The sequence below is a fragment of the Aedes albopictus genome, chromosome 3, assembly GCF_035046485.1.
Source record: "Aedes albopictus strain Foshan chromosome 3, AalbF5, whole genome shotgun sequence".
NCBI lineage: Eukaryota > Metazoa > Arthropoda > Insecta > Diptera > Culicidae > Aedes > Aedes albopictus.
Genome location: NC_085138.1, coordinates 351,304,276 through 351,323,077, shown reverse-complemented (window position 1 = coordinate 351,323,077; position 18,802 = coordinate 351,304,276). Strand labels below are relative to the sequence as shown.

Here is an 18,802-nt window from a genome sequence, read left to right as displayed (position 1 = left end):
CAAGCTCCATCCGGAAGAACAGGGAGAACAAAACAAAATCGAGAAAATTTGACATTTTTGTTCAGGGATGTGCGTCGATTTTGTTCGATTTTATGTGGATAAGCCAACATTATAATCGATTTTATCGGATATTTCGGATATGGTTGATTTTGATCGATTTTCTGTTAATTTCTTCAGTTTTGTTGAAATTATGAAAAAAAATGTGATTCCTTGTAGGTTTTGGCAAAAAATCTACGATATCGGGAAGAGTCGTCCCCCTCGGTCCTCTCGTTTAAAGGGCCGACAACCAAAAATTTTCCGAACGGCTCTCGGCCTGAGCGCCGAGAGAGAGAATTCCCTCTGTCAAAAAAATAGAGTTAATAAACTATAGAGGAAGAATGTCGCTGGCGTCGCTGCCGAAACATCTCTTGCTGGCGGAGATAGGCCGGGCTATAAGTGTCAAAGCGAAAAAGTATGCAGTTTGACAGATAGATACCCGACATGTTTGCGAGCGAGAACAAAGGGAACAGCAGCGACATTCGTCCTCTATAGTTTATTAACTCTATTGTCAAAAACGGCCAAGCCTTGACACGATGTCAACAACGGACTCACTCGGGGGACCAATCCACGCTAAGAAAATTTTAGAAAGACTCACAATAAGGCCTACACTGAGTGGAATTTTTCAAATTAGCTTAACATGTTAATCTATAATTTTTCATACTTTTTTGATAATTTTTGATTCAATCTTGATTATTGATGCACAGATACATTCAATCTTGTGTTATTAGAACGGAAAGCACGTTGAAAAATTCTCAAACTGTTAAATACGAATAGGAAATGTGATGGAAAATGTTTGCATCGATTTTTCTCAATGTTTACGTTCTAGGGATAGGCCCTTTTCAAATGTAACGCGAGACTTAAGTCCAAGGGGTCATTCAAAAATGACGTCCATAGTTTAGGGGGGAGGGGGGTCTGAGAAAGTGTGACACTCCATGTATGGGCCTTTTCATTTGACGTCTTAAATCAGCTGATTGTTCGGGCGTTTGACAGTTCTTCTATGAAGATGACACGTTATTGTTAGCAGCTGTTGTTCAAGCTTTGTAAACAAATGCATGCACAGATCTGTCACATGAAAAGGCCTATAAGGTATACGAAAAAGCGTGACAGAGGGGGGAGGGGGGGTCTAAAATTCCCGAAAAATGATGGACGTCATATTTGAATCGCCCCCAATCCAAATCTTGCACGAGAAATTATTTTGCCACGACCAACTTTTTTCCACTGGACCGCGTTTGGGCGAAATCAAACTGTCATCATCAATCATCATAATCACAGCTGTTTCGTTTTTTGCTCGCGGGAAACACACGCACACAGCCATAACGCCGAGCACCGTCCATCCATCTCTGTCCCACCCACGCAATTTAATCGACGATTCCATTCATTCCTTCGCACAATGTGATTGATCGCCGTACCCGATGTCAATTATTCACAGGTCCGGGTGAACGCGATGTCAATTATTCACAGGTCCGGGTGAACGTATATGTTTGCCTGTATTTGTCGATAAAAATATGTAAACAAACCGATCAGCTGATCGCGACGTCACGTTCGCTAGAAAATTTGTTTGCAGCTTCTGGAACGTGACGTCACCTTCGGCAACTTCGTGCGATTTCGGCTTGCCGAAGTTGACATGACACGACTACTACTTCAAAATTATCATATCACAAACACCACTTTGCCCGATGGGCCTAACCTGGTGAAATTTAGAACATTGCGCCGTACCGCTCGAGTTCGCGGTGTATGTGTGGGTTTGTACCCGTTTCATTCAAAAACAAAACTGTTTTTCGCGTGTTTGTCTGACGGCACAAAACAACGGAAAAAGACGATCGAGTGTCTAGTCGGACAGTCAGTCGGTTGTATTCGTGATTCTACTCCGTACGGGTCAGACGTGTGTTTATTTCGTTCTCTCCGCGCCGTGAGTTTTGACTGCTGTGTGAAAAAGTGTTTTGGTTGAGTCTGGTACTAGCTACAGCTCTGAAGTTTTTTGACTGCGAAAAGATGACAATCACCGCAAAACGCGAATAGCGGGTTCCAAACAGCGACGTGATTGATATTGAGTGCAGTGCGTGGGTGGATTTAGCGAAAAATAATTTTATCGCTTCCTCCGGAAACGAATAGTGAAGCCATTTTTTGAGTCCCAGTGGCACGTCTCGTTTCTACATTGCATTGCATCCGGGAGTGGTGGAAAAGCCCTTGAGAAGTCGATTCTTGTGTGTTCTTCGTGTGCTACAAGCTATAGCTAGTGAATGAAATTAGCTTCGCTATATGAAAGTTGATGTGCAGTGAATTATAATAACCAACTCAAGGCGCTCTCCTGTGGAAGAAATTGAGTGAGCAAGGGAAGAAGCAAATTGCTCCTAAAAATGCTAATAATATGGAAGTGAAGTAGAAACCAAAAGGGGAAGCTGCAAAAGTCCGGTTTTCATTCGATTCTTTGCCGTTCCGCAGTAGGCTGCTGAGGGCGGCGGCGCTATCGATCATAATAAATCGCAGCAAGCCACCGCAGAGCGTATCATCAAGGTGCTACCTATACCAGAGCCTACTATACTGTACCAGCGAACCCAAAAGGATCCCTTCCAGGAGGAATAAAAAGGTAACATCTGCGCCTACTTTGCCACACATCATCATCGTTTCCTCCGTTCATCACATCGTCATCTTAATTTTGCATTCGCGTCTTTTGATATGTTTTTCCCTTGTTTTGCGATACTTCGGATGCGTTGGGACACAAAATTGATCACAACTTTTTGCACCTGTCCCCATAAAGTTGTTTTCCTTGTGCGTCTCTCTTTGATTCAATATTTGCATGTGGCTTCTTCCTTGATATTATTCGATCTTCTCACTGTTGCTCGATGTATGGGTGGGAGTTCTGGTTTGTTGGGTTTTGTCAATTCAAATTTCAATTCGTTGGTGCTTTATTTGCTTATCCTACTTAGGTGATATTGAAAGCAGTTCATAATCCATAACTTTAGCACGAAGTTGGTCTGCCTCGGATCGACAATGGTAAACAAAATCGTTCAAGCCTAACTAGGTCAAAGATGTTTACAAACGATTGAATTCTGATCGTGAAAGCCTCTTCCTGATGAACTCTGACTCTTCTAGAGTATGGATTCACGTTTTATTAAGAAGGGTTATTTATTTCAGAAATTGTAATATGAACACTATTTAACAAAAAAAAATCAGTTATTGATAATTTCTATTTCCAGCGTGTTACAATTCAGTGTGCGTTACCTTATTCAAATTTTTAATATTGTTCAAATTGTTGAATGATTCTTCCACTTAGTTAACTCTGGAACAGAACGAACGTCATACGTTGCATGTTGATGTGCTTCTGAGTTAGATATTCTCAACGGTGTGACGCTGATGTAGATATAATTTATACTGAGGTTTATGTGATAGATATTTAGGAATTGCTGCTGGGATTGTTCCAGATAAGTCTCTCTAAAATTTCCTCTAGGATCTCGCAGTTTTTTTTTACAATTTTTCTTGGAATTTCTTCAAGAATTTCTACTAAAACACCTTCAGGAATTCGTGGGGGTATTTCTTCAGAAATTTATGGTCGTGTTCCGCGAGAAATTCCTCCGGGAATTTCACCAGCCATTATATGTCGGGGATTTTGAAAAGAACCCTTTTAAATATTTCGACACTGATTTTTCATTTGGGTCTAACTGACATTTTCGAGTTCTCTTCATCGATCCTCTCTTTGTGTTATCACAGAATGTGTATTGAGATTTCCAAAGATTTTTTGGTTGAAATGCGAAAAAGACAACTACATGTTGCTATAGAAACAAAAAGAGTAATGATTTTGTTTGTTTTGATCAAGTTGTTAGCGAAAGAGAGAGTCGACGAAGAGAATTTGATCAAGTCAGTTAGGCCCTTATGAAAAATCATTGTCGATTTCTCTAAGAATTTTGCCAGGCATTCTTCCTGTGGTACTTCTAGAAGTTATTCTTGGGATTCCTTCAAAAACTCTTGCTGAGATTCCTCCAGAAATTCTTGCTGGTATTCCAGCAGGAATTTCTACAGCAACTCCTCTATCTATCCAGGATTTTTTGTTGGAATTTCTCCAATAATTCCTCCAAGACCCATGGCTTGATTCCTTTAGAAATTCTATCGGGACTTCATCCATGGATTTCTACTGGCATCCCTCTAAGGATTTCTTTAAAAAAAATATGGATGCTTTCAGTAATATCTCCACAAATTAGTCAAAACAATGTATCCAGAAATCCCTCAGAGGATTTCTTCACGACTCCTATATAGATTTCCCTGTTAGGCTTCTTCTATGGATTTCCTTGGTGTTCCTCTTGACAATCAATTTTCTCTTATTATTTTTATACGAATATCTTTTGGTATTACCTCAGCAATTTCTTTTGTTATTTCTCCCGGAATTCCTAGCATAGCATAGCATAGCATAGCATAGCATGAATACTTGCACAAATCTTGGATGGAGTTGCAAAGTTGAATATTTCCATTGACATTGCTGATGTCGCTACTATCTACAATGTCATAGATTCACTCAGCTCCACACACCTGGCCAAGTCCTTGCAAGCATTTATAAATCCCTTCATCAACTTAGAAAGAGCCCAGAACTGAAGCATCTTCCAATAGATGAAAGGATGTTGAAAATAGCGAATTTTCAACTTATATGCAGTTATAAAGTAAATATACTGAAGTAGAATTATTTATAAATAAATAATATTGGAAAGATCTCACCAATTGTTGTGGGGTTTTTGTGTGGTTCAATGCCGAACATCTAATTGTCTTGATTAATGTTCTTCTCTGTAAAGAACAACACAATACTCAGCAAAGAACAACACAATACTCTTTGTTATTTCTCCCGGAATTCCTGCAGAGATATTATTCTAGTTTTTTTGCTGATTATTCTCACGGAAATTATGCTAGAATTCTTAACTCATTTCAACTGGGCTTCCTCCATGAATTACTCCAGATATTCCCTCAGATTTATGCTGCTGGATGTCCGGGAGACGCAAATGAAAGTCAACAATTTTATCTCGAGAGTGCTGAAATTCGTATAATTTAATGAGTTTGTTCCTATATATCATTTTGGTACCCAAACGTTTACCAAACGTATCCTTTGAACTTAAGCCTTCCACTAATAACACCCCACTTTCCATAACACCTAGGCCTGCAAGGACGTAGAGGTCTTTATATATCTTTCTTAGGTGTCCAACTAACCTTTCTTTCCCATTCCTCAGCTTTCGCAAGGACGTGGCCAGCAGGACAGCTTTCACTCTTTGGAGGATTGCGTCAATCTTGTCTTAGAGCGAAGACTACTTTATCAAGAAGATATGGAACTATGTTACTTTCCCATACTAACGGCAAGCTTCACCGACTGCACCGCCGTCTGTTGAGCTAAGGTGGTACCTTTGTATAAAAGTGTAAGTGTGTATTGGTGCGAGTCTGGAGATTTACACACACTATCATGAATAGTGCCACCTTCACCCGTGGTGGCGCTGCTAACAGCGACTCTTGATTTTCAGCAGTGCTGCAAGTCTTCTTGATAAGGTGGTCTTCGCTTAGAGTCAGAAGTCAGTGGTTAGCTTCAAATCTCTGTGTTTTGGTAACGGGTAGGAAGGAGTCAATTCTCATAACAGCGTTCTCAGACTGTATCACCTACGAATTTATGCGAATTGATTAATGCTGATTGTGCTATTTATTGATAGAATGTAGTCACAAACTCTAATAGGTAATGATTAGTCTATTCTAATTTATACTAAGGCAGTATCACTGGTGTACGCATCTGCTGTCTATCGATGACTGTAATCCACCCACTTCTGTTAGTCTCTTCCACTTCCCGGTTGCATTATCACAGCAGATGAACATGACTACCACACTAATCAAAATGCTACCAGGGTCTGGCATAATCGAACTCTCACTGTACATAATGTTTAATAGCCATCACGTTGTAATAAGCATATCTTTACAAAAGCATAACTAACTCATGCTGAAAGAAAACGTAAAAGAATTCCTGGACGAAACCTCCTAGAAATATTCGGGAGAGTCTTTGGAATAATACCTCGAGATATCCCTGTAGAAACTCACATAGAGAAATTATAAGATTAAATCCTGGAAACATTTTTTAAGAAATCGTTCGAGGAATTCCCGGGGCTCGCAGAAATCCTTGGAGGAAGTTATACGTGTATCTTGAGAGAAATTTATGTAGAAATCACAACAGGAATTGCTTGAGAAATCGCAAGAGGAATTCCTAGGAAAACTCCTGGTAGAAATTTATGGAGGAATTTTCGGAGGAAACCTTGACAAATCCTTAGAGGAACCAAAGGGGGAGTTTTTGGAATGTTCGTTCTTGGGGTCGTATCTTCGACGAAATGGCAGAAACCATTTTTGGATATCTTGAAAGAAATGCTGGAAAGAATCTAGCAGGAATTTTTGAAGTAATTCCTATAAGTATTTCTGGAATAATCACAGGTGGAATTTCAATAGAAATCCTAGCAGGATTTGCTTGTGAATTCCTGGTCATTATTCTTGGTGAAATTCCAGTAGAAATTCCTAGAGCAATCTCTGATGAAATGCCTCAAAGAATCCCAAGATAAATTTCGGGAGCTATCATTGGAATATACCTGCAGCAATTCCTTGAGGAATACCCTGGGAGTTAAAGGAATCCATGGAACTATTCCTGTAGATAGTAATCTTTAGAAAAATCTCAAAGGAATCTCAGGAAGAACCTCACAAAGACTCCAAAGAGATACCCCAAAGAGGTATCCCTGAACAAATCCCAAGAAGTTCCTGGAGTCTCGTGAGAAATTATTGATCATAAACTAGAATTGCTTGAGGAATTCCAGCTGGCATTGAGCAATCCTAAAGAGAATCTCTGGAGGCATCTCTTCAAAGAATACATTGTATTGGGATGAAAGGTTGGATGGGTTCAAAGTTAGAATATCCGACATATTTACATCACTTACTTTGCGTCGAGGACTCTATACTGAAGAAGTCTATAAACCATTGACGAAATATCTGTCAGGTATCTGGTATCATGAAGGAACTCCTAGAAGGTTTTCAGAAGGAACTCCCCGGCACCAAATTTTGATTTGTTCATCCAGAAAAACTAATTGCTGGAACGTGATCAGTTTGCCGAAAATTCAGTAATAATAGCTGAAGTGTCAGCAAAATGAGAAATTGCTGAACATCAGCAAAAGAGTTGTCAAACGCTTAGCATTTCCCCCCAGACACTTTCTTTGACACATTTTGCGCGCTCCTGACCGAGGCACTGCACAAGCCGGAGGTTGAGAGAATCACATGAAAAAGTTTTGATTTTCGTCATAATTTCGACTAAAATGGATTGCACTTCATCGAATTTACTTACATCTGATCAAGTTCAAAAGAACATTTTTGTTTCGGTTGAAGAGAAAAAAACTAAACATTAGGGTCGGATTCGAGCTCGGACAAAATTGCTGAACGATCAGCATAACAAGCAGTCAAAATGCATTACTTAAAATCCAGCAAGAAATATTTTACCGGATGGATTACTGGTTTTACAGCATGGCAAAAACCAGCAAAAGTTTGCTAATTTCCAGCGAAATAAAAATGGTGTGCAGAAAGAACTCCTGTTATATTTCCGAACTGAACTGTAAGAAAGCTTCAACAAAGAACTTTTTAGAGGATTTTTAGAAGGAACTCCTAGAGAATTCCGAGGAGAAAATCCTGGATAAATTCAATGAACTCCTGGAGATTTCCAGAAAGAACCCCTGGCGAATTTCCAGAATTTTTAGAAGATTCTAAAAAGGAACCTGTCTAGAATGTACTTCTGGAGGATTCCCCGAAGGAATAGAAGGGTACTCAGTAGGAAAAGCTGGAAAATTTTTAAAGACAATTCTGAAGAGAATCATGTAGAAGCTCTTGGAGAAATCCAAGAATTATTTTATGTATGAATCCCAGAAGGTACTCCTGCTGCAATCCTAGAAAAAAGTCCTCCAGAAATTCCAGAAGAAACTCTTGCAGGAATCTTAAGAGAGAATCCTTAAAATGTCAGATGTACCTGGGCATTTGTTGACCTTGCAGTGAACTCCTGATGGAATCCTAGAAAATATTTTTGAAGGCATTCCAGGGAGAACTTCTAACTGAATCTCAAAAGGAACTTCTTTTTAAAAGGATCTTCGAAAAAAAAAAACTAGGATGAATTTATTTCGAAATTACAATTCCTTGTGAAACTCCTGCTAAACGAAACCTTGGAATTGAAAAAGGGACATCTGGTTGATTTTAAGGTCAGACTTGTTAGAATCCCAAAATGACCGCCAAAATGGCCGACTTTGGCACCTACTCGCAATTTTGAGCGCACAGATCTTTTCGTAAACAAAACCAGCGCACCTGATCTTCTTATTTGGGGCTCATTACAAGAAAGCAAAGGCAAAATTAAAAAATGCATTGTTATTTGAAGCTTGCTTGTTGAGATTTGTCTTGGTACTATATTGTAATTCTACACTAGGAACTTCAAAGCGTCGCACAGTGTTTTATTTTGCCGATTTCGTGCGCTTTTTTAATAACGTTTCAACCGATGATTTTTGCGATATAGTTTCTTCGGAGAAGTTTCTACATTAGACAAGACGCTTCTTTTGACATAAAGAGTTGAATGATCAATTCACCTATAAGTGAGATGAAAAAAATATTTTTTCGAAAAATGCAGATAGACGTTTGATGTCTTCGGCAAATTTGTGCAAAATGCAATTTTAAACAACTTTGTCAAAGACGCCATAATGCTGAATCTCATACTTTACGAGATATATTGCGTTGTATGTGCATGACCCCTAGAAATCATATATTTCATCATAACTTTTTAACGGGATTTTTTAGATTTTTTGCGTCTTCTACAAAGTTGTTTGGAATGTAAAAATACATGTTTTTGCCAAACATTGAAAAACGTTAGTTTTTAAAATTACGAAGTTATTTACTAAATACTGATTTTTATGTGGTAACTTTGAACTCGTGTTACTTTTTTCGGCGCAAAATGGCGCAGAGAACCGTACTAGGACCCTAAAGGGCCAAAAATGTGTTTAGATTTGCGATATCTCTACTCGTTTCTGAGTTATTGACAAAAAAACGAAAAATCAGCATTTTTGAACATTTTGTTAGATCCCGAAGGAAACCTACCTTATTTTGTTCAATAACTCAAAAACGAGTAGAGATATCGCAATTCTAAGCACTAAAATCATCGGTTTTAGTAGAATAGCGTATTTTTTCGTCGAAAAAATTTTCGTGTTTTTTTAGCCCCATACCTTTTTTGACAACTTTAGGCCCTTTGAGGGACCACTTAGCCTTGAGATACGGACTTCAAATTTTGACACGATCATTTTTTAGCTGAAACGAACATTTTCCATTAACGAACATATAACATTTCCAATTTTTGCAAAATAAGGGACGGCCCACACTGGAGTAACAGGGTTCAATTTATGACCAAAAAGTTTTAACACGTTTTTAGAGTGTATTATGTATGTACTAGCGATAAAATTGTGAATTTAGATATTGAGGAAGCATTTTGGATTATAAATAGCCATATTAATCCACTTAAAGGCTAGAAATGATTTCTTATAATCTCTCCAAGGACAACGTTTGTTTATCACCCCCAAAAATCGCTTAAAGCGTCGAACATTTTTATTTGACAACAGAGAACTGAAAAATAATTATATTGCCATGAAAAATATTGTTTGGAAACAAGGGCTCCGTGGCCGTGCGGTTAGCGGCGTCAGTCGTCTAGGCGTTTCGTAAGCCTCGGAATGCGGGTTCGATTCCCGCTCCAGTCGGGGGAAACTTTTCGTCAAACGGAAAATTCTCCATTGGGCCACTGGGTGTTATGTGTGTTGTCCGTTGTCTCGTGTATGTGTAATGTTCAGTCTGTACAGCCTCTGGCTGAAGACGGTGTAGTGTCTTTTTTTCATAGAAATTCTCCTAGAAGTGTGAGAGAAATTCAATTCTTTTATAAGTGTAGATAACTTGTTTATGTCTTCAGCAAAGTTGTAAGGAGTGTCATAATTGGGAAACTTGCTGAACAATTGTTCTATCTTCACAATTTTTGGGAATATGGGTCGTTATTTTTGAACAGCTTCTTAAACTCAGTTTGAATGTTGTATCTTCTTCTGGATATTTTGGAAATCACATTTTCATTTTGGGGTAACTTTTATAGTGCCCTGGAAAACACATCAAAACTCAAAAATTAATCATGGATTGAAATTTTAGGAGTTTGAACATGATGATAGAAGCCGTGTGGAATATATCAGTTTGAATATTTCTATTAAAACATGGCATTTTAACACAACTTTATACATAAAAGTAGGTTCGTGGAGTACTGAGTGAAAAACTCAATGAGTTTAGCTATAAAGAATAATATTTATCTGAAAATATTTTCTTAACGGTGCATCAACATATGATTACATGCTACAAATAGTGAGCTCTTTATTTGAGTTGTTTTTGATTTTTTTATAACAAGTTTTGAACACACCAGTTCTAGTACATTAGATTACTACTGCATTGCATACATTTAGGCGTTTATCGGTGTATGGAGATTTCTGCCCAAATTTACTAAATTAATTCCATTTGACACATTTTGTTAAGAGATAGAAGACCAGATTTGTATTCTGCTACGATCTATCTACCGAGAATAAGTGGCCATTCATTGGAAAAGTAGTCGAAACGAAGTTGCTTTCGAAATAAAACCTAAATTGTTACTAAAAACTAGTAAAAAGGGTGTAAATTTAAAAATGTTTTATTTTTTCGTCTGGTACTTTCTGGTACCCGTTCTCTTGCGATTCACAAAGGATATGCCTTATATTTCATTGTAATTTTATCCAGATCGCAGAATGCTGCAGAATCTGAAAACTTTTTGAATGCTGAAAATGGTTCAAAATTGACAAAAAACATGATTTTGAAAACTCTTCTGTAAGAGAGCAAAATAAATGAAACCAGGTGAAGTTTTTTGTTTAAATGATACACCCTTATCAGGAGAACTGTGTTACATACTCAGTTATTTTTTCAAACTGTCAATATTTCGATAATTGAAGTTCTTCCGATGAGTTATGATGCAAATGAAAAAAAAAACAGTAGAGAAAATAGCCAAATTTCGGTATTTATTCTTAAAAAAATATGCATCCCAAAAGATTTTATTGATTGCCACATGATGAAGCATTACTTCATTTATCTTTAAAAAATATTAGACTCTGGAAAACCCTGGAAAAAAAATTTCGGCCAGGAATTTGGCCCATTTACGCCTGTGTGCGGCCTAGTGGGCATTCTTGATATTATTATTCTTTGATTATTTCCTATCCGGTCCGACAAATTACAGTGCCTGCTAAAAAGTTTCAAACTATTGTATGTATATAACCATTTTTTTCATCTGCAGATTTCTTGCGAAATCATTATTTACCTGGGACAGTTTAAATATTTAATGAAATAATAATGTCGTTATTATCCAACGGACAAACATTCTACAGTAGTGGAAATGTATATCATTAGTGCAACATAATTGAAAATGGCATTCCAAAACTTCCTGACGGTGCTGTTACAAGGAGCCACCATGTTGAATGCCTGAAAATTTGTTCCAAATTCTCTCAAAAACCAGAGAGATGATCAAAACCTCCCTTGTTGTTTTCAACTCTGATGAAAAGCGAATAAACTATTGAAGGGTGAATGTGTTCATTTCACCATAAATTTTAAATGGCATAAGAAATTAGGTCATAGTGACCAAACATCGAGATCGTAAATTACAAATGAGGGGCCCAGGATCAAAGAGGTGTAAGTGACCATTTTGTCGATTTTGAGCTGAGCATATCATAAAATTCTTCAGATTTCAAGCTTTCAGGACCTTTTGTTAGATTGTTTCTACGATGATTGGAAAAATTACAATAAATCCGAGAAAATTGAATTGATTTTGAAACTCCATACATTTTGTATGGGAAGAAAAATTGGTCAAAAACTTTAAACCTCATTTACTCGAAAGTGGGTTTTTGTCACTTACAACCCTTTGCTTCTAACTTCCTCAAATGAAATGTAAGGCTCTAATATTATTTTCTGCCATTTCCAAAAGCACACAAAAAGACTCACATTTATTTGCACATGGTTCCTCTGATAAATCATGATTTTTCTGTTGACAATAGCTAAGTATTGACAATGTTACAGAGAACATATCAGGCCAAACATGTCTAAAGGTCCAATCGGCAGAAGAGAGGCTCTCTTTGGTTTCTCTCTCTTTCGGTAATATCTCAGCTGTTTATTTGTATTATGATTGTCTCCTTGCATTGAACGATGGTCAAAACAATCGTCTTTTGATTTGTACTGCAAAAATAGTTGAAAAGTGTACCATTACATTGCAATAATTGAAAGAGAAAATAAACAAAGAGAGCCTCTCAAATGCAGATAGGACCTATTGAAATGTTTGGCCTGATATATTCGATACGTAATATTATGTTATAAGAATGTATCTTTAGTAACATCAAAGATGTTTCATAAGCCGCCATTTTTTGCGCTTTTTCGGTGATATAAACGTACAAAAATATGTTTTCCATATTCGATTCAAAACATCAATGTTTGTTTGAAGTATGTATTATATACACTAGTGTGACAAGTTGTGTTACTTGGGTACCTTATCTAGTTCATAGATGTCTAGAGATGAGTGTAACATTTTATTTTTTAGAAAAATATTGGTTTTACCTTAGCTGAAATCGAAGCTGCTAAACAATCGATTGCCACTAGGGCTTTCCATAGATTTTCTGTTTTATTATTTTTGTGAAGTCTTGGTAGGGTACACCGGAAAAGACTCATATAGGAATCCGTGAACAATCTTCTGGATGAATTTCAAAAGAAACTAGTGAAACAATTTCCGATGGAACTCCCAAGGTATACTTGTATCTCCGGAGAACCTTTAGGAGGGGTTACAAAAAGAACTTCTGTGAAAACCCAAAATGAAATTTCGTCTTCTTCTTCTTGGGGCCATCCATGAAGTACGTCACGGTCCTAGGGAAGGGAGGCAGCGGGGTTTGTGATAGTGTGACAAGCAATGTATTTAATGCAGGAAAAATCCGTACCAATGGGGGAGGGGGGTCGAAAACTTTCAATTTTATTTTGACGTACCTAACGGGTGCTCCCTTGGCGTAACATCCTATCTGGGACTAAGCATGCTTCTCAGCTCCAGTATTCACATTTACTTCTTGATCGAGTTCTTGATCGCCCTTTTGGTACTTTTTCGACGGAATCAGAACAGCAAAACTCTTTCGGTGTTTCCGTAATCGATTTCTGTCTACTGTCAGAATAGTGTGGAAAGGGTAAACAGATCATTTTTGCTGAACGAGTCAGGTGTTCAGCTGTTCTATTTTCGTCCAAAAATTACCAAACTCGGTATTCAAAATCAAAACTAAGTGTGAACTAACTATGAACACTTCGACAGTTATTAATTGAGAGCTTCTGTCAATGATCATTTTGTATGTATACTGTGTATCGTGTGGCAGGCACAAATATACTCTTTAGAACTATAGACTCTATGCTCAAGAAAGTCAAAGAAATTTGCATTGCGAAAAAATACCTGTACCGGCCGGTTATCTTGCACCCGCGCGTTTATCGATTCAGTTATTTACACTACCATGCATATTCACAACCCTTCCGTTAACATGAACTTGATTTTGGTAAGCTGAATTAAACCACGATACTGGCGTAAGTGAAAAGTGGACAAATCGCAGTGGATATTGCGAAAAGTTTACTCGTCCTCTCGGTGAGACTCGACTTCATGACTCCTACTCACTAGACAGGTGCGTTACCACTAGGGTAGAAGCTTCAGTTTTGGCCAGTCCGGAGTTTTGGTCATAGTGCGGTATTGAGCCTGTTGCGATCTAAATCGGCGTAAATTTATTTTTTACTAGTAGATCCCAATACAATATGATGATTACAGCTGTGAAAACCACACATTTTGATTAAACACTGGAAGAAAAAAATATATTTCCTTAAAAAATCTGCTCCCATATATCTATTTTGGCCAGGGTGCTTCTAATTTGGCCACTCCCATAAGAAATACACGTAATTGGCCAAAATAGAAACCAAACTTAAGAATATGGCCAAAACTGCGGCAGAGCTTCTATTTTGGCCAGTGCCACTTTTAATACAAAAATCAAGTATTGGCATGATTTCTGCATTTTTCCTTCAAAATATAGATTGAAACCTTTCTTTTGACGCTTTGGTTGTTTTCATAGGATTATTGGTTATTTTTATAAAAATGATTTCCCTTAGACTGGCCAAAACCGGTGCCCGCACCCTACACCACGAGGAGACTCGAAGATTTAGTGATTAACCTGAATTCAAATTCAACTCGAAATTCTGAAGTTTTCTTTTCCACAGACCGCACCATTTCATCGCAGAAACGGAGAATTCATCATCTCACCATACAAACATCCAGCTCACTACTTGCAATCAAGTACTTCACCGATTGCTTCCTATTGACAAATTGAGAGATGAAATTTGTGAAAACATACGCGTTATTGTGGAATTCGAACCCACGACTTCGTATTCACCAGACCGGCGCTTTTACCATTTAAGCCACAGAACATGTTACAATTCTGTGGAATGGAAAGCCAAACTGACTCCGAAGCCACACCGTGAACACTGCTTTTTCACAAACCCATCTCTCTCAAGGTAGAATGCATATTTTCTAACCTTTTGTTCCTAAATCCCTATTATGTAGTTCGCATCTGTACACATATCTTCAATATTATCTATTTATATAGAACTTTTTCAAATACTTCAAACAGTAATTTCCGACCTACATGCCAAATGCGCAACGGATGCCCTCAACGTTAAACAATTCATCGCAGCTGGTATCCAACAACACGTCGTTAAATCAGTGTTATCTAATTATCACCAATCGTTAACGCCACACCTACCCTCGGCGGAGCAGTAATAATTCTTGTCTGTTCGTTGTAAAACACCAGTCCTGTGCGCGTGTTCAGTATATGTAGCTATGTGCCTACATACCGGTGGAAAGCATTTCTCTAACCTGCAGTTGCCTTGTGTCTCGCTCCAGCGATTGATGTTCTCCCCAATCCAACCAACACCCATCAGACATTGAAACAGACGTCATTTGCAAACATTTTTGCCTGTTTATGTTTATACCTCTAGGTATTGGATCTGTTTGGCAGCTCCACTGACTGATCGCAAGTAAGGGGTATACGTTCAACCAATTCCAGACGAAATGATCCAGATTTGCAGCTTGGCGGACAAGCAGATGTAAAAATAAAAGTGAAATTCCCCGTTCGTTGTTGCTGGCGATCATCGATGCATCGAGACGGGAAGCTGTCCATTAGCATGGAATTGCAAAAATTCTCTAGGAGTTCGACTCGGGTGTTTTACTCAGTTAAAAGCGAAACCTCGTTAGTAGCAACTTTGCGTTGAAAAGTGGTCAAGTTGTTCCTTGACTCTTTACTCTTTGTGCCACCAATTGCTGTTTGAGAGCAACACAGATTTAGTTGGAATGTGTAGGTGAAGCCACAAATATGTTGTTTTTCAGTTGTTCATTGCCAACTATTCGCAACATCTTCCAACCTCTCTGTGCATGATTTAGCTCAGATTGTAGTAATTGAAGGCAAATAAATTAATTCAAGTTCCTTCATTGTTTCATAATGAGGTGTCTAGAGGGGGTGGATCACGATACGGTGCGAATGCTTATGCTTCGTTGAGCTTTCTTAGAAACGTTGGAAAATCATAAAGTAGACGGTTTGCGTATTGAATTATCAACCACAAGTCACTCAAATGCGAATGATTCACGTCCGCAGTCGCTATGCCGCTATGCTATTGTTGTGTATAGGTGACGTCAATTCCGAAGCGATTAACATCCCATTCATGGAAACGATTGCGTTTTCTGAAGGTTTTCGATGGCGAATCCCCGACAAACGATTCTTCGACGATAACGATTTATTTGTATGCGCCTTGAACGATACCAAGGCGTAGGATCTACAAATGTTGGACTTTTTAATGTTTCGCCTTTGGGAACAGAAATTTCAACTAAACACCGGTTTCTACAATTGCATTGCAAAATTGTGTCGCCAAATGGCACCTGCAAGTATTCGAAGCAGATAGGTGTCTACAACTAATCACTGCACGTGGCTTAAAATCAGAGTGATGTCAACTTCAATTGTCACGTCTCAGTACCCATACCGCAGAAGCTGTAGAAGCAACCAGTTTTTTTTTACTGCATTCAATGGCTTGGGGCTGTGTAGATAGGCAAAGTAGTGGACGTTAGTTTGACAATAATTGCGCTCATATACTATGAACTTGATTGTTTTTCTAAAATTTGCCGTGTTTCCAAGTGAATCTCTCAATATTGCAGATATCTCTGGCTACGCTGGAGAGACTAAAAAAACTTGGAATAATCATCACAGACAAAATTACTGAACTTGTTTTGCCGTAACATAGCCTCGTCCTTACGTGTTCCATATTTGGAGCTAAAAAGGATAAGTTGTGGCATGTAATCATGTCGTTCTTCTTCTTTATGACTCTACGTCCCCACTGGGACTTGGCCTACCTCGATTCAACTAAGTGTTCCTTGTTATTAATTGAAGGGCTTTCTTTGCCTGCCATTGCATGAATTTGTATATTGTGAGGCAAGTACAATGATACATTATGTCCAGGGAGTCGAGAAAATTTTCCCGACCGGAACGGGAATCGAACCCGCCGTCTCCGGATTGGCGATCCATAGCCTTAACCACTAGTCTCCAGTTAGCCTAGTGTCCCAGTCATACCGTATGTACTCCGAATCATGACGAAAACGAACAAAATCATGAATAAGGCATGAAACTAGTATGTACAATTTCGGTTAGTAGAAAATGAGTCATGATATCATGCCACAAGTACTCTTGAACGTTAAAAATTACCTTGTTCATAAAAATTACCTTGTTCATGAAACTAGTACAGGAGGAGTTGATTTTGTCAGCTTCTGATAGCATTTCGGGCTGAAAAATCGGGACAATCATCTCTTTACTCACAACAAAAAAAGTTCTGAGCTCGTCAAACATAATAGCATCGAGGGTGTCGGAGAGTGGAGGGGGAGAAAGTGGGAATATTTTACTTCCTGGGATGACATCCCTTTCAGCCTGTAGTATTTTAATAGTCTACAGAAGACAGTAGACGTCAGCAGAAGCGGGTCCGAATAGCGCAGCTTAAATCGTAGCTGTCAACGAATAATAATGAAGAAACATATGATCGACAAGTATGTTTAAACTCATACTCCTGGAACTGGCCCCGTTTCCTCTATCTTTTCGCTTTGATTTCCAAAAAGTTCTAAACTGAAAACCCTCTGCTGCGTGTCCATAACACATATTTACGCCATTAACGGAAAAGCATGGTTGTCACATCAGCAAGCATAATTCCTAGAGGTATCCCTGGAAAAATCTTTGGATGAATCTTTGTGGAAGAATGCCTAGAGGAACCTATAAAAATAAATACACATTACAGAGAAATCCTTGATGAAATTTTTGGGAGGAATTCTATGAGAAAACACCCGATGAACTACAGGTCGAAACCGTACAGGAATTCTTGAAGAATACGGAATTTCTGTAAAAACTAGCAGAGTTCGCGGATGAACCTTTTGAGTAATTTTTGAATGAATCCCAATAGCTATTTCCAAAAAAAAAAAAAACCCATGGGATTTCCTTGAAATCCTTGGAGTAATTCCTAGAAGAATCATTGGATGAATTCCTAATGAATTCCTAGAGAAATGCACGAAAGTACTCCTGAAAAAAATATGGGGGAATACATGGAGCAATTCCTGAAGGAATCACAGCAGAAATGCCTTGAAAAGTTCTAGCATGCATTCCAGGAGAGTTCTCAGCATTAGTTTCTAGAAGAATCTACAGGAATATCGAAAAACAAAATGACTTGAAAAATTCCTGAAACAAGACCAAGATATGTTCCTAAGAGAATCCTTAGGGAAATTTCTAGTAAATTTCATGAACAAATCCGCGGAATAATTTTTGGAGAAATCCCTAAAGATTTCTATGAATATAACTCTAGAGGAATTCCTGTAGATTTTTTTTGAGAAAAGTCTGCAGGAGAACCATCAAAATCTTTTGGAGTAATTCCATCAGAAGTTCCCGAAGGAATGCCAACCAAAATTCTTGATGTACCAGAGGATAAATGTGTGGCAAATTATTAGGGAAATATCTGAATGGATTCTTATAGAACTCAGCGGAAGGATTCCTAGAGGAAGTCCCGAGGAATTCCTGGAGGAACATCAGCAGAAATACCTGGACGAATATGAGGGTCGAATCGTAGCAAATGCAAGGAAAAACCCTTAGGAAAGCTATCTCCGGAAGATTTCCTGGAGGACACCAACAGAAATCCTTGAATGAATCCCAGCAGAAATTCCTGGCGGAAGATTATCTGGAGGAATCCTACCACGAACTCCTGTAGGGTTTCCAATAGCATTTCTTAGAAGAATCCCAAGATAAATTTGTGGTGGAAACTCTTAAGAAAAAACCTGGAGAATGCCCTGAATGAAATTGTAGAGAAATCCGTGTATGAATCCTGGCAGCAAATCCTAAAGCAAACTCAGCATAAATTCCAAGAGTAATCCGAGCAAGTATTCATGTAGACATCGCTGGAAAAAAGAAGCAAAATTTGCATTTTTCCATATTGGGAAGAAATTTAGTTTAAGTGATTTCTACACCAGCACAGTATGTTTGGAAAAGTCTTACCTATAATCACATCTACATGCAACGTTTGACGTTTGACTATGTTCTAGAACTAACTAAGAAGAAGAGCCTTCCAGCAA

General features: G+C 38.2%; 1 protein-coding gene across 1 annotated transcript in view; it reads left to right on the top strand.

Moving 5' to 3' along the window:
* Nucleotides 1–1,850: 1,850 nt before the first annotated feature.
* LOC109408773 (activated Cdc42 kinase Ack) overlaps nt 1,851–18,802 on the top strand; it is a 77,156-nt gene continuing 60,204 nt past the window's right edge. Inside the window, exon 1 of the mRNA XM_062855231.1 lies at nt 1,851–2,626. The gene's annotated coding sequence lies outside the window, so the exon portion shown is untranslated. The remainder of the gene's footprint in view (nt 2,627–18,802) is intronic.